The sequence below is a fragment of the Taeniopygia guttata genome, chromosome Z (assembly GCF_048771995.1).
Source record: "Taeniopygia guttata chromosome Z, bTaeGut7.mat, whole genome shotgun sequence".
Lineage (NCBI taxonomy): Eukaryota > Metazoa > Chordata > Aves > Passeriformes > Estrildidae > Taeniopygia > Taeniopygia guttata.
In genome coordinates this window covers 78,539,234-78,560,061 of record NC_133063.1, presented here as the reverse complement: position 1 = coordinate 78,560,061, position 20,828 = coordinate 78,539,234, and the positions used below count along the sequence as shown (strand labels likewise).

The 20,828-nt window shown below is 43.8% G+C and overlaps 1 protein-coding gene and 1 long non-coding RNA gene across 2 annotated transcripts in view; both read right to left on the bottom strand.

Moving 5' to 3' along the window:
* The window catches only part of MEGF10 (multiple EGF like domains 10), an 85,434-nt gene extending 83,732 nt beyond the window's left edge, over nt 1-1,702 (bottom strand). The window contains exon 1 of the mRNA XM_002188758.5: nt 1,583-1,702. The gene's annotated coding sequence lies outside the window, so the exon portion shown is untranslated. The remainder of the gene's footprint in view (nt 1-1,582) is intronic.
* A 9,277-nt stretch (nt 1,703-10,979) lies between these two features.
* On the bottom strand, nt 10,980-19,322 carry LOC121468123 (uncharacterized). Its single transcript, XR_005978121.2, has 3 exons — nt 15,478-19,322; nt 15,277-15,372; nt 10,980-12,671 (listed from the first exon to the last, which is right to left on the bottom strand). It is a non-coding gene; the product is annotated as an uncharacterized lncRNA (long non-coding RNA).
* Between the last annotated feature and the right edge of the window lie 1,506 nt (nt 19,323-20,828).

The window sequence follows — 20,828 nt, the reverse complement described above, 5'->3', positions numbered from 1 at the left end:
TTAGACTTTATCCATCTTATTAAAAATCTGAAGCACACTTGCCCAGCTGTTTTTTCTGATTTGAGATGCAAAATCAAACTAGACACGCTAATACTATTTCATTTGCAGGGCCAGTACCTAGCAAGCAATAGTTATTTGGCCTGAATAGTTATTTGGCTAAATTCTGTCTCCAGCTCAGATAGTTGCACCCCCACTCCCTCCACTTCAAGAGGAACACATACACCTAATTACATATGCTTTCCTCCAAGTACTGTGCTACTGGGCACAAATACCATTTAGGGATGTTGACAAGGCAACTGAAGCCAGCTTTCAGTTTCAGTCTCACATCAGACATGCTGCTCAATCAAAGAATCTAAGACTTTTCAGCAAAGGTCTGCAGCTTATCTGCTGGGAAACAAATGACACTCTCCAGACTTGTCTTTTTAGATCTTTTTTCCTTTCTTCTTACAAGATACTGGATAAAAACACTTTTCCTATATAGAGTCATTATGTTAATCAGCTTTCTAAAACACTGTTGCCAAAGCTCAGTTACCAACTTGATAAAATAAGCTATGAAGCATCTTCTACACCAATGACACGTTCCAAGTGAGGTTTTAAACTCACTCTATCGTGAGAAGCTGGTACTTTGGAAAAACTTCAGAGCTCTATGTGATTCTAGGAAATGCACGTTCACTTTGACTATATTTCAGTACTCAATGACTGGCAGCAACATTTAAGTAATTAATAAGATTACCAAAAGCTGTCCATTCCCAGCTCATTCGAGGAAAAGCAGCTGCGTATTTTTCCTAATTGATTTGTGCCTACATTTCCAGATTGAACTTACTCCTTGGCTGAAAAACAAAATCGGAAATGTTTACGCTACTACTACTGTCGCCAAAAGAAAATCTGTGCAGGATACCACACAACTGAGAATTTTTCTGGGCAGCTTCTGCTGAGCGACATATGCTGGAACGAAATCAAGGTATTAAACAGATGTGCATTTTCATGTGCAGGTCACGCTAATTTACATCTATACACAAGTATCCCTCTATTCCAGTGTGTACACTCACTCCAGTCTCTGCTCAGGACTGCCAAAAGCCTTCCATGAAAACAAACGATAACCTTTAAAAACAGACACTTTGCGGAAAAACAAATAAATAAATAAAAGTGCTCTGAGGAGAACCTGAACAGACTCGTCCGGGCTCGGGACCGCAGGAGCGCTCCGGCATCCCGCCCCACCATCCCGGTCGCCGGGACAAACACGCCTGGATGCTCTGCAAGGGCGGAGGCACCGCGGGCGGCTCCGCATCCCACCCGCTCCCCGGAGGATGCTTCTGCCGAGGGCAAACCCCGCTCCGGGAGCGATGCCGCCTCAGCTCCGCTTCCCTCCCACCAGACGCTGCCGCAGCCGGGACCTGCGGGGCGGGACGGGACGGGACGGGCCGGGCCGGGACGGGACGGGACGGGACAGGACGGGACAGGACGGGCCGGGCCGGGCCGAGACGGGACGGGATGGGATGGGATGGGATGGGACGGGACGGGATGGGACGGGACAGGACGGGACGGGACGGGACGGAACGGGTCGAGTGCGGTCAGTGCCTACCTGTCCCACGGGCGCCCTCCCCGTCCGACCGGCCGCCGGGAGCCGCCGCCGGGAGCCGCCGGGAGCCGCCGGGACTTGAGCGAGGGGCGGTGTAAGCGGCGGGGCCGGCGGGGATCAGCCCCTCCTCCGCCTGCCCCGGACCGCCCCCGGGCAGACCCACAGACATTTTAACCACTTACCCGCGTTCCAGTGCTCAGCCGAGGCTGCCTTCCCCTCAGTGCCGGACTCGCCGCCCCTCACTCACTTGCAGGCCATGTACGAGCTACATAGGGACCTCAGAGGTCATTTTATTCGGCCTTGTGAAAGATAGGTGCCTACCCGGCAGATGATCGAGGAGATAAATCGTCTTTCAAAAGACTGAATGCTTAGGTCCCGCAGTGAGGGGCTGATCCTCAGCCCCGTCAGGAGACGCGTTTCTACAGGAAAGGAAACGTCATGTGCTCCTCTCCAGAGCTGCTACGGAGAGGAAGGGCATGGTGACTTTTGCGCTTAAATATATTCAAGTGTACTGAAATTCTTACTCCGCAAAAAGTGTTGCCTCTTTTTTTTTTTTTTTTTTTGGTTTATTTTTCCATATTCGAGCATAGTGTTGCGGAGGCGTTAATAGGGTCGCTGCTTGGCTCAGTCTTTGCCAGCGGCGGGCCCGTCCTGGAGCCGGCGCCATTGGCTCTGCGGGACCGGGAGGAACTTTCCCAGTACCTTCCCAGAGAAGTTACATCCGTGGCCCCTCACGCTATTAAACCCGGCCATTCCATCCCATACAGCTTTTCCCCCATGCCCATGAGGCGTGCGGGTGCTGAGGGTGGTGTCCCCAGGCACCCAGGCGTGTGGGGTTCCTGGGTGCCGCCCTTGCCGCAGACGGGCTGTGGGGATGCCGCAGGTCTGTGGGTGCGTGGGCGCTGCTGCCCCTCACGGTCCCCGTCCCCACAGCCAGACCTCATAGGGTGTTAGAGGTGCCTGGCAGGAGCTGGGGCTATCCATGGGATGAGGTGCTGAATGGCCACTCCTTCCCGGTGCCAGGGTGTGCATCAATGGGCTGAGCGTGTAGCAGCTCTCAGGAGCTTATTTGAGGCACAACACGCTGATGTGGTGTCAAGGGAGATCATGGCAGCTACACCATGGAGATGTGGGGACACCAAGTGGCCAGAGGGACTGCATGGGTTTGGGATGGCTGTGGGGTTAAGTCCTGCGTTAGAGGAGATTGCAGGGACACGGGGATGCTGAGGAAGGTGTTCTGAAGCAGGTTGTAGGTCCCATGCTGGTGTAAAGGGTCCCCAAGATTTCTTGCAAGGTTGGGGAGCTTTTCTGAGGCCAATTGTCATTGGGGACCATGGCTCCCATTGCAGCCTGGTAAGCCAATTAGCCATGAGATGGAGACCTGACTGCTGAGTCTGTATTTGCAGATTAAGTGGTGACTGCTGCATACCCAGTGTCTATTTCTGATGGATTTCTATCCTGAGATAACTCTTTTGTATAGCATTACTGTTCTAAACGACTCAGAAACCAAGCAAGAATAAGTTACAAAGGTTTTATTGAGAACTAACAAAAAGTTCACGAAGCACAAGGGACAGTGTTGGGACCGTGACTGACTACCAGAAGCTTGTCCAGAAAATGGCTGTTCCACCTTTTATAACCCTGGTTTTGCATCAGCCTTTAAGGTTTTAATTAAATTACATTGGTTTGTGTGGCAGTCAGAGTTGTTGGTGTGCCTCCCCTTTGAAGGATCCTCCCTCTGCTTTGAGGTCCTCCACCTCCATTTGCTGTGTCCACAGCTGCCGCGGCAGGGTCTGATGGTGGAGTGCTGCGGCAATTCCTGAAGAAGCTGTCCTGAAAAGGACTGCCCAGGTGCACAGGCATGTCTCCCAGCCCAGCTAGTGATTTCTAGCTCTTTGTGAGGCGACACGGTGCGGGCCACCCTGGGCAGGTCCTGTCGGGGTGCTCACTGATCTGGGAATGTCTCCGCCCCAGGCCCAGCAAACAGCTCCCCCAGCCAACCAGACATCCGTGCCCAAACTTGGTAATATAAGGTCTCACCAGGAAGACAAGAGGGCTCTTTGCTTGGTGGATCTAGCAGGGTTTATTTAGGAACAATCTGAGGGTTCAGGCAGGGTAGGAAGTGGGCAGAAGCAGGAGCAGGCAGGCAGACAACCACAGCTGAAGGGTGAGGCCATAGGGTCCTGTGACCACCTGGCTTGCCACAGGGTCAGGTCCTCCAAGAGCCGGATAGCAGATAAGGAAGAGGCTTCCACCAGAGGCGGGTTGATTTATTAAAAAAATATGGATATTGATCTAGTATCGATATCCAACTGTGACGGACAAAAACTCTCTAACAGTTTAAAGTTAGAAAGTGTATGTTTATTCGACGCCGGGCAGCGTGCGGGATAGCTCCCAAATACACACCGCACCTTCCAGGTGATTACAGAGTCTTTTTATCCATACAAGTATTGAATACCCAAAATACAAATGCATATTCATAATTTTGGTACATCCCATTCCCCGCTTCGTATGCTAGTCACTCCAAAAGCTATTAAGCATGCTGCGTAGCTTGTCCCTTGAAATGGGTCGGTGGTCCCTTTTATGGGGAGGGGTCCCAAAATGAGGAAGTAAATGAAGTCTTCCTCGTTCTGACCTTTTTACCTTTTCAATGCGAGTATGACAAATGAACTCTTGGTAGAACTCCCATTCCTTGTCTTCAATTGGTTTCAGAACAGAGGGGGCCCACAATTGTCTTATGTTCCTAAAAGCTATTTGTCAGTTTGTGTATTCTTCATTATAAACCCAGCTAACCAAACATTGTGCTAACAAGCAATTAATTATTAGTTAACTACTAACTTCTAACTTAATCAAGGCCTACTCATTTATTATTCTTATTTTAATTAACTCTAGTAAGGCTTATTTCTAACTAAAATCTTAGCTCCTCAAAATCTCTAAATGCCTTAAAGTTTACGTTTCAGGGTGTCTCTCAAGCAGCTTTATTCTCGTCCTCCAAGAGCCGGATAGCAGATAAGGAAGAGGCTTCCACCGGAGGCGGGTGTCTCTCAAGCAGCTTTATTCTTGAGGGTTCAGATGAGGGAGAGTGAGGTGGGGAGCGAAGGAGCACAACCACTTGGGAGGTTAGCTAGCTCTGAGAGTGCCGAACAAGGGGCAGAGTGGGCAATATAACTGTGGCTGGGTAGGAGGGTCAGGGTAGGATACAACCAATGAGGGAAGCGTCCAGGGGCGGATCAGGGGGTGAATGATGGGGTAACATCAAATGGGGACAAGGAGAAGGAGTGGTTTCAGGGAAGGAACCAATGGGAATACAAAGAAGACAGATCTTTGTAGAACTGGGGGAAGGATTACACAATGACTGACAGGGATGAGGGGAAGGGACAACAAAAGATTGACAACAGGGGAGGCGGGAAGTTATCCATCTGTTGCCTCCCAGGGCAAAGCAGGGGGGCCATCTTCCAAACCCCCTCCCACAGAAGGGGACCAGTGACAAAAGAGCCAGGAACAGGGGAGGAGCTGGGGCATATACATGAAGGGAGGTAGGAGGGGTAGGAGTACAAACTGTTCAATGGGGAGAGAAGTCAGGGGAGGAGATGGAGTGGGGTAACTTAAAAAGAGCCAGTGGGGAGGTGAGGAGAGAGTGGTGTTCCAGGGAGGACCAGTGGGTGAACAGAGGGTACAGAGCTTTCCAAAACCAGGGAGTATACAACCGGTGCCTGACAATAGGGCATTTACATTAAAATTAGAGGATGGTGGGAAATTGTGCCAGTCTCTCACCCTAAGTTAAACAATGGTGTTATCCCAGGACATCCTTGCCCTGACTTCCCCATAGGTGTCTCCCACAGTGGTACCTCTTCCTTGGAGCTTATTGGTTGATGGTGGGAACCGAGAAGACTAAGCGCAGGGCATCGCGAGGGTGTAGAGGTATTTGAAAGAAACAGTTCTTTATGCCAATTACAGCCAGATTCGAATTTTGGGGGAGCATTGTCAGGGACAGCATGCCTGGTTGGAGAGAGCCCATATCTTCGATCACGTTGTTGTTAATTTGACTGACATTTTGGAGGAGCTGTCATTTGTCTTTGTTTGTTTTTTTAATGACAAAGACAGAAGAGTTCCATGGGGACGTGGTGTCTGTGATGTTTCCCTTTCTTAGCTGCTCTTCCACAAGCTCCTCAAGTGCCTTCAGTTCTTCTTTGCTGAGCGGCCACTGCTCTACCTAAACTGGTGGTTTGGTTTTCCAATTGAGCTTTTGGGTAGAGCACTTTTCAGTGGCCACCATCCAAAATACCTAGGGGGTTTCCGGGATGTCAATTCTGACCCCCCACTGGGCCATTAGGTCTCTCACCCACAAGGGCTCAATATAGTCTAAATGAATGGGTGTGCTGAAGCCAATTTCCCATTCAGCCCCTCTATTTGGACGACGCTTTTTGATTTGCCAATTGAATGCCCTCTACACCTTGTACGTGTCCTGCCATGCTTTGCAATTCCCAATGTGACGGCCATTCTTAAGAGAGAATGGTCGTCACATCTGCCCCAGTGTCTATAAGACTGTCCATGAATTTGTACTCCCCGCCTCGATGTAGCCCGCATGAAGTTCTTGGCTTCTCAGGCCCCGGTACCTGAGTCCACATGACCATGGGGCAGGTCTTCTGTGGGAGGTGGCCCTGGGGAAAGCTTTCTGGAAATGTCTTGGGAAACCACAGTTGTATAAAGGTGTCATTTCAGGAATGCGGCCTCCTCAATGCAAAGGAACACTCGTCCATCATATGTTTTACCCTCAGTTTATGTCCATCACTTTTTGTACCATCCTCTGGTTCTGGAAAGATCCTTGTTCTCTGTTTCCCCATTAGTCCCCTGTACTTAACCACTCCTTCCCCTTGTTCTCATTGGTTCGGTTTATGTCACCCCATCCCTGCTCCTGCCCTGAGCCTTTTCCCTATTGGTCTTTGTGTACCCTGACTCCTCCTATCCTTCCCCTGTTATATACACCTTGTCCCCTCTCCTGGAGGGGGCTCTCAGAACTTGCTCCCCTCACATCTGGTTGTCGGCTGCTTGTCTGCCTTTGACTCTCCCTCAAAAAACCCACATGAACTGCAGCTGCCTGAGTGTCCTCCCGTCTTTCAGTGGATCATTGCATTACTCCATCTGGGCTCCTGTTGATCTTCCCTCAGTGGGTCTCCCTGTGGGACCAAGGTCCAGGGGAGCCTGCAGTCTTATGTTGTTTATGATTCCATGGAGGTTCAGGCACTGGGATAGCTTGGGTGATGACCTGGCCCTTCGGCAGGTACACTGGCAGGTGAGTACAATGCAGCCTGAGGCCCTGGGGTCCTGTGACCACTCTGGCTTGCCACAGGGTCAGGTCCTCCAAGAGCCAGATAGCTGGAGAATAAGACGCTTCCACCAAGGCGGGTGACTCTCAAGAGGCTTTATTCCTGAGGGCTCAGAAGAGGTAAGGAGAGGCGGGGAGCGAAGGAGAACAGCCACTCAGAAGGACAGCCAGCTCTGAGAGCCCCGAAGCAGGGGCGGGGTAGGGATTATAACAGTAACTGGGAAGGAGGGTCAGGGTATGAAACAACCAATGAGGGAAGGGCTCAGGGGCGGAGTAGAGGGAGAGTGGCAGGGTAACAACCAACGGGGACAGGGGGAAGGAGTGGTTTCAGGGAAGGAATCAATGGGGATACAGAGAACTCAGAACTTTCTAGAACTGGGGGAAGGAGTACATAATGATGGACAGGGACGAGGGAAAGGGATAACAAAAGATTGACAACGGGGGAGGCGGGAAATTACACATCTGTTGCCTCCCAGGGCAAAGCAGAGGGGCCATCTTCCAAACCCCCTCCCACAGCAGCCAGAGGACGAACTGCCCCAGGTTTGATGATACGAGACCTGGGATGATGTTAGTATCTAGTGGTGTGTGTTTTGTGTCCCCAAGGACGACATACTTACAGCAGATGTCTCGCCAAGTTCCCAGTTTTTCTGGGTCTGACACAAAGTGCCAGTTACTGTCACAAAGGTGGAGAGGTTCTGCCAATGCTGACCTGAAAGGTACATGGAGAGAGTAGGTGGTTAAACTGGGTTTTGGTGTCAAGTCCAGTAAGGTTTTTGAAATCGGCATAGGTAGATCTTGCTTACTAGCCTCGTCCCCCACCAGTGATGGTTTTTGGACCCGCCCCACTTAACGTCTTTGCACAGGGAGGACTGTGCTTCCTTTCTAGTTTTTTTTAATGTTGTACTTTAGAGAAGTTATTTTGGTTTTGATTGTTCTTTCTGACATTAAAAAGTTGCTGTCTCGAAGGACAGGACAACATCCAGTGTCCCGGTTTTTTACAGAGTTGGCAAGGCTGGTTAGCAGGCGGAGGTATCCCGGGTGTTCCCGGGGTGCATCACAGCTGGCTGGTGGATGATGGACTGGGGGCATCTGCAGCTCCAACCCTTCTCAGTTCCCTCGGTCTGGCGCGCTGATTGGTGACCTTTTTTGCACAGACCTCTAGCATCGTTTGCAGGGTTGGCAGTGGATCAAGAGGTAGACTCCGGATCACAGTTTTGCGGTTTTTATTGGCATTCTATTTGGTGATCTCCATGAGGATCCCTTGCCTCACGTCCTGGTCTTGTAAGTCCACTGCCCTGAGCAGCCTTTCTACAAACTTTAAAAATTATTCAGCGGGAAGTTGGGTGATGGTTAGATAATTATCAATGGGTACATCAGGACACAGCCCAAAAAAAGCTTTTTCTGCGGCCTTGACACTCTCCCAGAGCACCTCCCTGGGAATTTTCTCTGCCTGTTTTTGCCCCTCTGCCCACTCCCCTTCCCCACAAAGATGGTCTATTCAAAGCACTAAATCATCATCATTGACCACCATTCTGGGGTCAGCCCACAATGTTGGTAACGCAGCACAAATTTCTTTCTTCCATGCAGTCTCCCATAAAAGGAATTTGGTGGGGGATAACAAGCTTGAGTTGCCTGAGATCAGATGGGGTTAAGTCATTATTAGAGAGAGCGGCTCTCAGGATCCCTCTAAAATATTTGCTGTCTCAGCTGAATTGTTTCTGGGTTTTGCATAATTCTTTGGTCGCCTGGTAGGCGAAAGGCGACCATTGGGGCTGGGCTTTCCCATCCTGCCAGGAGATGTAAGTGACAGGGGTAGCAGTGAAAGCGGGGATGGTTTCTGGGTTCCGGTTTACAGGATCCCCGTTCTATGGAAACCCAAGCGTGGAAACCAGAAGCAAGGCTGTGGAAACTGTGGGAACATGAAGTGACATCAGAGGGGATGTGGCCAGGACAATGGGAAGGGACACATGATGGACATGTCCCTGGAGGGGTGGAGCAAGGAGGTGGAGTTTGGAGGGATGTGGGAGGAGCTGGATAAGGAGGTGGAGTGAAGGAAGAGGAGGGTTTGAGGGAGGAGTGAAAGGACAGGAAGGGGTTGGTCAATGGGGGATTTTGGGAAGGAGGAGGAAGAGGGTTATGGGAAGAAGGAGAACAAGTGGCAGGAATCGCCACATGCCATCCACCATCTTGTACCCGCTGGGGGCCATTTTGAGGGGAGTTGGGGTTGGGGAGATTAAAACGAATGGAGGATTTTTGGCACAAGGCTGTACATTTCGAGGAAGTTGGGGGAGAGGAGAGATCCCAAACAGTCTGGCCAGGGGTCTTGAGGAGTCTGAGGGGAGCCAGGGAGTCGGTAGCAGCCCTGCGTCTGCTGACGGGTTGCTCCCTTCAGAATCTCCATTCTAGGGTGAGAGGGTGAGGGATGAGAGCTAGGACAGGGAGAACTGGGGTTCAGTTTGTCCTTGGGTGGTTGTTCCTGCATTTCATAGGAGAACTTTAAAGTATTTCTACTTTTTATGGCCAGAACGACACATTTTGAAAGGAACTAATGTCCCAATTGTAATAACTCATCCCCAACTAAATCCCAAAATTGCAAATTGTGAGGTTTTTTTCAGCCAAAATGTTGGGGAAATGCAGGAACAACCATCTGACAAATTGTTTAACTTCTTTTTTAGAAAACTGATTTTGCCCCCCAGCAAGGATTCCCACAATTTGGTAATAGACCCCTTCTTGGGAAACTGACAGCTGAGCTCCCATTGTGGCTGCGATCTAAACCTGGTGTCGCAGACAACTCACTGACACCAGGACAAAATAAAGACAAACACCTTGCAGCTGACAGCCTGCCAAAGTGAGTTGCTGTGCAGGAAAATCAAAAAGCTACAGTAGTAGCAAAGCAAAGCTCCCTAAGGGGAGAAAAACTTGTCTCTTTTCCCAGAGAGCAAGGGAGAGAAAGAGAGGAAGGCAAAAAGAATTCTCCACCCCGCAGGGAGAGGACAAAGGGAAGAAAGAGGATACTTACAAATCCTTTCCTACATTTGTAAGAGGATACTTATAAATGTAGGAAAGGAAAAGGTTCAGGGCAGTGTCCTCCGCGTGGGACTGACCTCCATGATGCCCCAGAGGCTACCAGTCCCATCCCCAGGAGCGCCACCCACTAAAATGGGGTCTGCTCCCACTGGGGTAGCTTTCTGGCCAAGAGACTGGCTCCAGCCGTCGCTGAAGGATAAATCCACCGGAACATCTGGCCATCTCCTTTGTGGGGTCTAGAGATGACCAAAGGCCCCACATTAGGCACCAAGCTACAACCATGCCTACCAGAAGCCCGTTTGGCTTCGCCCGAACAGCTGACACAGTCAGCTGTGGGGTGAAATAAATGGGCAGGAGATTTTTCTCCTTTTTTAATGCCTTTATTAGGATCAGCTTGGGTGAAGGCCCACTGGGTTGCATGCACGCTGTCACTGCTCACAGGAGTGGCATGGAGGAGGAGGTATGCAGCTTTGTCCGCTGTTGTGCAGGCAGAGCTGGGCTTCCATCCTTGTGAGAGCAGCAGGACATTCCCCTTAAAGGCTTTGATTTGACATTTGAGGTCCTCTTTGTAGCTGATATCTCTTTGGGTTAGGGTGAGAGATTAAAAGGTCTCAGCAGTAAACTGTGAGTGACAGGCACATATTCATTTACATTTGGGAGAGAGGGATCTTGGGAAGTTGTCACACCTTCTCGCCCTGAGCTAAACATAGGAGTCTTCCCAAGGCATCCCTGTTTTGTTACTCTCAGCCCCAGCTCTCACAGAGACGCTCTTAGGACAGCAGTGATCTCAGCAGCTTCTGCCGTGTCACTGCAGAAATGGAATATAATTTTCTTCTATATACCTTCAAGTATTACCAATGACACTAGAAGTGATCTCAGATCCTATGGACAAGCATAAGATATCTGTATAGTGTTACGTCTTTGTTACTTTCCTGTCGAGGCTGTCATTGGGTCTGGGGTCTTCAAAGAGGCAAGAACAGTTGTTGGTTGCTATAAAGTTGTTTATTGCATGAATACATCAGTCTCGAAGGCAAAGAGTTCTTAAGCAGCAACAGGTGTTCCCAGGCATACAGTTCAATGTCCCAAGCAGCAGCAGCAGGAACCACAGCTTCTTCTTTCTTTTCTTCTTTCTTCTTCTTTCTTCTTTCTTCTTTCTTCTTTCTTCTTTCTTCTTTCTTCTTTCTTCTTTCTTCTTTCTTCTTTCTTCTTTCTTCTTTCTTCTTTCTTCTTTCTTCTTTCTTCTTTCTTCTTTCTTCTTTCTTCTTTCTTTTCTTCTATCTTTTCTTCTTTCTCCTTCCTTCTTTCCTTCTTTCCTTCTTTCCTTCTTTCCTTCTTCCTCCCTTCATAACAAACACCTCAAAACAGGGTGTTTTTATTTGTAAAACATCCAATCAGCTAAAAGCATGATTCTAAAACATTCTTTCTAAACCAATCTGAACTTTGGTCTAATGTGGGAAAGTAGTACAAAAGTATTGTCAGTTCTTACCTAAAAAAATGTGTGTAATATTACAGTCGGCATTGACCATTGCAGAAAAGCAGCTTTTCACTAGCTTAAATTTCACAGCTGGCAGAAAATGCAGAGTAATTTTGCAATTGAGAGAAATGTTCTTTCACTTACTACCTAGCAGTGTAGGTAATTTTGCTAAACTTCTGCAGCTCAGGGAGCAGACTGCAGTCTGATTTTCTGACCAAAGTCTGCATGTGTGGAACTTTGCTGTTCCCATGTAACTGGCAGTTTTGCACAGACTAAAGAGAGACAAATAATTTGTGCCAAAGATCAAAGTCTTCTCAAGTTATAAAACACAGGGGTCATGGTAAGACTTGCAGCCAACCTCTACCACCTCAATAATTGTGGAAAACCCTCCTGTACCTCCTGGGCAGTGTTCCTGCGTGCTGGCAGAAACTATCTCTACTTCCTAATGACTCTATGACAGCTTGCATCTGTCACACCATATCTGGTTCTTCCTCAGCCCTAATTGCACAATTTCAGGCATCTAGCAAATAAATGAGCCAAAGGAAAAATTAAACTGCTGGACTTAAAAATCCAGAACAGGACCTCAGTAATGAAGAGGGCGAACATATAGTGGCCAAAATGCATGAACAGTTACACAATTTACAAGTTGTAACAAGTTACAAGAAATAAAAAGGTGTTCCAGCCCTCCACAAAAAAAGCACTCCATTCCCTATTACACCTATCTGGCACCAAATGCTGCCCTGCCGGCTGCACTGGGAATCATCAGAGATCCCTCGTGTTTAGCACACAGCTTAAAAATAACATCCTTTAACATTTAAAAGGGTGGAGAATTTAATCAACCCTCCTCAAAGATTTGGTGCTTTCTTTACTTTTTCAAAAGATAATTGGGGTTTGGGATTACTTCTTTTGAATTTCAAATTCAGTTTAAACACTTAAGGGGATGTTCTTCCAATTTAACGAAACTGGCGTGTATTAGCAGCTACATTTTCTGGAAGCGCTGGAAGTCTGAAAGACTAGACATGCCTGCCAGGCTAGAAAAGCAGAAGTAGGAAATACTGCCACATTCCTTCCACCATAATTCAGTGGCCTGAAGTTCAGTTAGATGCCACTGGTTGTTGGCTGTCATAGCTTTGTTTTATCTCAGAGCTTCGGAGCTCATGGAAATAGGATTGCAGAGAAAATGTGGGGATGCTGGTCAGAGCTCTGAGGCATTGCCAGATGTGTCTGTGCTCAGCACACTTCTCCTCTGCTGCTGTTCATGTTGGTACCTAAGGGCAGAGAAATCAATAAGGCAATTATATTTACAGCTATGCATGCTTGATAACAAAATCACTGTGCTCTTGGGGGCAATAGATCAGGCACAGAGTGTGTGTCTGGGCTCAGCAGGTCAATATTAATTTATAACTTTATTACCCATAGGGATTTGCTTGTTTGTTTATTTATTTATTTCACCCTATACTTTTTAAAAATTATGTATTATGCTCACATCACTCTGGAAACTAGGCTATCACCTTTGCTTTCTCCTACATAATAAAGCAGAAATGACTAATTATTTTTACACTTAAGCATCGGAAAAGTACAGAAGCTGATGTGATGCCTTACAGATCCACAACCAGAAAAGATAAAATAAAACAGAATGGGAACACTAGCATGGTACTTTTTTGTGTATTCATGCTGTCTCAGGAATGACTGCAGCCACTCCAGGTGCTGTCTGTAATGCATCAAAGTACAGACAACAACCAAAATTCATGGAAACCATTTAGAGGCAAGGGGGACTTTTTGGGTAGTTTCTCCAGGTGAAAGGAGTCAAGGCTGTTTATATAGAAAATACCAGTTCATCCCTAGCGCTGCAATGAACAAATCTAACAGAGAAAATAACATCAATGTGAACACCTCTGTGTTGATTTTTAGCTCCAGGTGCTGCACTGGCAGCCAGATTTTAGGCTGAAACTCCTCTCCTTTGTGTGTGCAGTGCACAGTTCAGAGGGCTCTGGATTAAAGCAGGAGTATGACTTCCAAGATACACTCTAAATCAGACATTCCTGTCTCAGGGAGTAGTCTAGGTGAAAAAATAGAAGATATTTAAGAGGAGGAGTTTTTGTTTATAAAGACATTTCTTAGTGTTTTTACATCTACAGTAAAAGGATTCTTTTACAGCTTTAGTCTTTGTTCTCTGCAAAAGTCTATGAACAGAATATTACTATTGTTAAACACATAAATTAGATATTATTAGGCACTAATAATTTTTATTACATAAATATAATAACCACTGTTATTATATTTATGTATATATTCACTGTTATAGTGAAGCAGAGATATCTGTATATAAAATTATATTATGATATAAGCAGCTATTTACATTTATTTATTTATTTATGAAGTGTTGACTCCTTCTTGAGGAGTCATTTTTCAAATAAGGACAAGAATTTTCCAAGCTAAGGAGGAATTTTCCAAGTTTAAGGAGTTTTTTTCTCCTCCTTCAGAAAAAGGGGGGGGGGGGGGGGGGGAATTTTTTAGTTTCTAAAAATAAAAAGCGCTTTTACCTAAAATGTTTCTGTGCTTTACCTGACCTGAGTTTCTGATGAAAGATCAATCTCTCATTATTAGCTTTCCTTAAATTGAATGTCCAGGCTTGAATGTGAACTACTTTCCACTGATTATAATTGGGCTTCTTCCAGTTATGATACATATAACTCTTAATAGCACTATATATTTTTACAACCAAACTGGTGAAGTTGTGGCACTTTACATACCTCAGTATTTTTTCCATGGAATAACATATTCAAAATAACCCAGATTATGAAGGAAGAAAAAGCAACACTTCTTCGTTTTATTAATCAGGAATTTTTCCAAGAGAACATATAAAACAGAGTAAATTTAAAATTAGGGTTTTTTTGTTATTAAATATGTGGTGGTTACAAAGCAGCTATTAGGTCTATGAGATTAATATAAGTATCTATACATATATAAATTGGTTTATCATTAAATTATTTCTTTTTCTTTTCTTTCAGAAAAGCTTTATATGTTAGGCAGTTTCCAGCATTTTTGTAATAAATTTACATTTATTCTTCTTCATTTATGATTCTAGCAATTTTCGTAATTACCTAGCCAGCCTTTCTACTAGTTACCCATTATATGTTGCACAATACAGGAAACTCTTGCTAATGGTAAAATATATTTTAACATTATGTATAACTTCTAATTGTGAGAAAAACAAAAAATATATATACTATGTGCTGTTTTTTGAATATTTGGAATTCTTTTTAATTGTTATTTCATTATCACCTTTGTGCATTTTACATTAACTGCAAACAGATTTGACAAAAAAAATCTTCTTCTACACCCTTTTCAGACTTTTGGTGTACATTCAGAGGACCTAAATATAGAGAGTTTCGAACTGCTAATGATACATCCAACATTATCTACAGACAGGATGGAGCACAGTTACTAAAATGTCATACTGACAGATTTCTGGTTTCAGATTTCAGTGTGCTTTCTTCTAATGTGTCAAAATCATTATTTCTGTTCTGCATTAGAACCTAAGTGGATAAGTGATTGCAAATGTACTTATGGAACCTGATATTTATTTAAAATCACACCTTTCTTTCACAATGTCATTTGAAAATTCAGGAGAATGAAATTTATTTTTCAGGATCTCTTCAGTAAATTTCCTGCTGTGGTGTTGTTTCCTTAACTTCTGATGGAATATCCAACAGTTCAAACCAGAAAGGTGTTAATGGCTTCATTGATTATTGAAAATATTATCCCTAAGTAAATACTGGTAACAACATCAGCAGCTGTAAGTATTTAAACATGCCAATTAACTTGTCATTAGGGTAAATTACCTACTGAGCTCTGCAATGCTGTTCTCACCTGCTACAGATCCAGTGCAGTACTTTTAAAGTAAGTCAGGTATCTTCACTGTTCTGCACTCCTTTTTCTGCACAGAGGGGATAGTCTAATAGATACCTGTCAAAAAAGAAAAACAAAATAAAAGTATCTTCTTTCTTCTCCCTTAAACAGTTGTACACCCACCAGCCATGCTCTCTGCACGTTTCCTTTTTGTTTTCTTACATTTGTTGTCAGATTGCTGTGGGATTTCTTGCCTTGGTAGTGTTGCCTCCACTCCAGCCCCAAGTGGAGGGGCAATTGCTGTTCTGGAACTGTGATTCTCATTTCAATATATCTGAGATAAATATCTCATTTCAATATATCTGTCAGCTAGCAGCAGCTGTTCATCCACTGCTTCCGTGTCTGAGATAAAACCCTGAAAATACTGGTGCAAAATTAGGATGGGGCACAAATAGTTTGTGCCAAAGATTATGAAAGAAGCATGTGTAAGTTACATAACAATGTGCAGATAGAGGAGATTCACAGGCTGGTCTGGTTCTGGGCAGCATGACCTTAGTAAAGCCCTGTTGTGCCCTACACAACTGGAATTCTGCCCACGGTGCAGTAGAAATCCTTTATACTTCTCTGTTTGTTTTAGTTGTAATTTATTCTTCTAGAGACTGGGACTTCTGCTGAGCCCTGCTGAGTGCTGAAAATTTTGTGGCCAGCAAAAAACAGGCACATCAACATTTTCACTTCTTTCCAAGTAGAGCACTAACCTCTGCAGAGATTTATTATTAAAGAAATATCAGTACATAGGCTGTGGAACAAATGGTAGTGATATTAGGGTTTGTTAACAAAGAATAAATTAAACCATAGAGCAATAAGAGTGCAAACTTATTTTGTGGCTTATTTTCTGTCACTGCCTCACTTTTTTTTTGGCAGGTGTGGCAGGATTTTTTGAAGAGGCTGTGAGTGATCATGGTACCCAAAGGTGTCACAGGGGGCACAGGAGGTGTGATATTGGAAGGTGGTCAGATTGCTGCCTCATTTTTGGGAGTCCTTTGCACCAGCAGAACACAGCGCCTGCAGAAATTAGCAGCAGGGTTCTTATTTGAGAAATGAATTGAAATAATACATGTTAGGTTTCTAAACATCAGGGGATCAGGTTCACAAAGCCCTACACAAGGCACTACTTGAGATCCAGGTCCAGTTTGACTAATTTTATTCCATACTGTAGGACATAAATTGCCTGTAAATACCTCGGAGATGTTCAGTGAATAATGAAAATAAATACACACAAAATTTTGTTTTAATAGCATTTTGAAGATAGAATCATATTCTTGCCCCCAGTGCACTCTTATCTCATATGCAGAGTATCATCAGGTCTCTAAAAAGAAATCTGCTGCCTTTCATGGACTGAAATAACTTCAAGCTTGTGCTACAATAATAACCAGCATGCACCAGAGGAAGTCGGAGAGATTTTTAAGTATTTCAAAGCAAAGTCGAGCACGAGCCACAGGGTGCCGCTCTTCTGCCAAATAAAGAACATTTCCTGCATTTTACTTGCCAGTGACTCTGGGACAACAGGAAAAGTTGAGGTGATACCTCGGGAGAGCTGAGGGGTGGTTTTGCATTCGCATCCCGATGACTCCCCTTAAGGAATTACGGGCTGTAGGAATAAATTGCTTCACTGCAATCAGCAAAATCATTAAAATGGGGAGTGGAAGTGAGTGAAATTAGGCATGAACAGAACGACAGAAGGGAGTAAAATGCAAAGGCAGAGCCAGACAAGCTCCGAACAACTCTTCCTTTCCACTCTTTAACACCGCACAAAATTCTGATCAGATGCTTCAGTCTATGGTTTAATTAGTGTGTACTGTGTTTAGACAGGCTCCCAACATTTTAAGTTAATCCCCCAAAGATCTTGGTGCTCCACCTGTTCTGGTGTTATGCACAGAGTTCCTAATTCAAAATCTGCACAATTCCTGAGCTGCAAATACCTTCTTGGCAGCCTTGTCCTTCTGTACCTGGGACAAAGATGAAGTTAAGTAGTAAATGGTGCTTCCCAGCGTTGCTTCAAGAAAAACTGGTCTGCGCTGACTGAGTAAATCTATATTGAAATGGCCATGGCAGAGATTGACTCTCTTTGGTCAACAAAAATTATTTATTCTGTTGCTTTGTAACCAAAGCTGCAGGTACCTTGTCAGGGAAATTGTAGTGCCTTGAGGTTGCTTCTTGTAGTAACCCTGAAGTGATGAAGTGCTTCCTCATCTTTATACTGATTTTGTAATACCTTGCAGTGATAATTTTCAAGAATAGCAGATTCTCCTGCTTTTCCAATAGCTATCTTGCTGAGGAGAATGTAATTACTTTTCTATAACCTCCTGTAGAAATGTGACAAACAGAAGATTGTCCTACCTCAGCTCACTGCAGTACCTAAAATTTTTGGATTTATTAATTTCTGTTGTTTATACTTCTCAGCTAAGAACTGGAACCTACCCCCCATACCTTTTACTGAGGTTGTAAAATAGGAATGGAAACCAGGCCTCAACACCTCCTCATGGCATTTTTTAATTTTTAAATTAAAAAAATTACACTTCAAATAACTTTACTATGGGTAGAACACTGCCATATTTACTTCCAAAACAGCTGCTCAGAAAAAGCCATGGAGTGCAAGGGAGTGGGATTAGCTGGGCTAAAATGTATGAGAACCACCTAAATTTGGGATTTAAAACTTAAGGGGTAGCAAACACTAGAATAAGAACTGAAGCATAAGCAGATAAAATAATTTTAATCTTGCACTTATTCCTATTTAAATATATAATCATCCTCTTTATGAACTTCCCACCTGTCCCACCTGCACAATTAAACATAAATGTCACTAAGAAAGATTGTATTTGTTTCTATTCAGTAACATGCAGTATTTGTAGTATAATTCCATAATTGTCTACAAAATTCCCAACCCCTCCAAAACTATTAGGCAAATGTTAGAGCAGTACTAAAAATAATGAATGTATCAATAACAACCCATTATAGATTCTATGGGCACACCATTTTAGCAACTGAAAGTAATCAGTGAGAAAGCTGTTATTCCAATTATTTATTTGACCAGTTTTTCAATGTTAATTTACTATTAATGATGTCATTCTATATCCATGCTAGCACACTATATGATTAAACATAAGATTTAAGGTACTTAAAACTTCACGTGGTTATATGAAAACTCAGCAAATGCAAGGAACATTTGTAAGCTCATTAGACTGAAGATCTGCTAATTAAAATTACATACTAAAACTGCAAAGTGTGATTCCTTGATGGATTTATACTGTCTGGCTGAAGAATCCTAGGCACATTTTAAAAGAATTAGAACTATACTGGATATAAAATTTGAATTGTGGTTATTGTTCTGTTCTGACAAAGCCTAAGTCCTCGAACAGATAATTACACACAATTTTTGAGCCTCAATTTTGCCTCCTGACAAGATTCCACTTAGCTCAAACCAAAGGGACATCACAGCATCGAAACTGGACTTCCCTGAACTATAAGGAAAAACTTGTAAAAAGAGACCCCAAATGCTGTATCTCAGTCATGTCAGTTTAATTTTGTTCTCCAGTTAAAAGAAATAAATTACTACTAACACTACACTTCATCAGCAGCAGCATCAATCCAGATTTGTTACCTTATCTGTTATTTTGCTTACAGTAATATTGTATTGACAAAATGCTTATGGGCTTTTCTTGGCACCCAACTCTGAATTAAAAATCTGTAAGGCAGCATGAACTCCTAATACTGTTTTCTCAAAATACTAGTTTTCTACTAGTTAACAGGAAGACAGTAAAAAAATAGGACTGTAGTTCTTCACCTTTTGCCCAAGACTGCACCCTAAGGAATAATTTTTGCAGCATGACTGAGATATTAATAAATCAGATAAATCAAGGAAAGAAAATAATTTTTTACAAGGAAGCCATGATGGAGCTCCTTCTCCATGTAGGCTGACTCACCAAATTCCTGTCTACACAGCCCCAGTGAACCCAAAATAAGAGTTCTGCATTTTCTTCTACAACTTTCTGCTTGTACTTCACAGATAAAAGTTACCCCATCCTTTGCACGGCAGTAATAACCCAGAGTTCACTAATTATTCTTGCCTACTTAGAAATCTTTTTGCCTTGTTCAGAACAACTGTCTCAGTATCTTCCTCTTTATCTCACCAAAGAAATAAATACGTGCATCACACAATACTGACACAAAACGTTGAAATGTAACAGGAAAAAAACCTCTGCAGGTGTTCTCAAAAATCCATTCTGTTGAGTATCTACTTTATTATTTCGATGCCTGGGCAGCATGCAGTCACATTCCAGATATGTTTCATGAACAAGAACTTTCCTTGAAGCTGCAGGCTGCCTGAAAGCAGGGTCCTTTTTCTTTTCTAGAATATGAAACAACGGTGGAAGTAAACCACAGAAAATCAGGTGAATATATATATATAGTAGACAGTTAAAGGTACCAAATGACTACCTGTTTTGTGTCCCATTAGTTTCTGAAATACTGAAAATAGCTGTCTCCAACACAAACAGAAAGTAGCAGAAATTCTTTCTAATGAGCTGAAGCATTGCAGAAAAGAATCTTACATGTGTAAGTATATAGGCAATAAATTTGTTTACAAATAAGTGATAAAAATCCATAAAAAATTGTTTAGAGATGTTGCATGACAAGATCTAGGTAGACTAAAAATGAACCAGTGAAAGAGTGGGATGATTTTAAGGGTTTTCCCAGTTATCAGCTTGACAAGACACACTGTGTGTGATATTCCCAGTGGTAGAATAAAACAAGATGGAAAACAGAGAACCCAGAGGGATGAAAACGATGTCTTACTTCTGTAGAACTGGAAACTAAACTAACAGGAGGAAAAAAGAAAAGAAGAAGAAAAAAAGGAACTTAACTAGGTACATTTTAATTTGGACAGGAGGGATGTCTAGAGTATAGAATTTTCAGCTTATACCACTGACAAAAGAAGAAAAGAAGTGAATATTGTGGGAATTCTCCCTCCTTTTAGCTATCTTCAACCCAGTAATCTACACACCTGCACAAACAGAGAGCTGATCAGGAAATAAAGGAGTCATTAGAAAACAATAAATTCTTTTTCCTGTATGCCTACTGAAAGCTACACAGTCTTGTTAAATGTTCCTTCTGGTTTAAAAATTGACTTTTGGGTAGAAAAGACAAAATGCCTGCATACTGATTATTTAAATTGTGGGAACTCCAGTGTAATCTCTCCAGGAAAGTGTGGAATCTCCAGTGAAGTACTGAATTAAATACCCTGAAATTAAATCAAACAGAAGGAACAGAGGGGGCGAGTAGGATGATATAGCTGCATTGATTAGGAATAAAATAAAGAGTTCATATTTTATAGCACCTGTGCACCAGTTACAAGATGATTGCTTTAATTGGAAATGCTGCTGCAATAAAGTTGCCATCCTTTCTGGCTGTTTATTTTATGTAGATCTCAGAGCAGTCGATAAAGTATGATGAGACACTTTATACCATTGTCTCTTACAACTTTTCTGCTGTGGGATCATAATTACAGCAACACT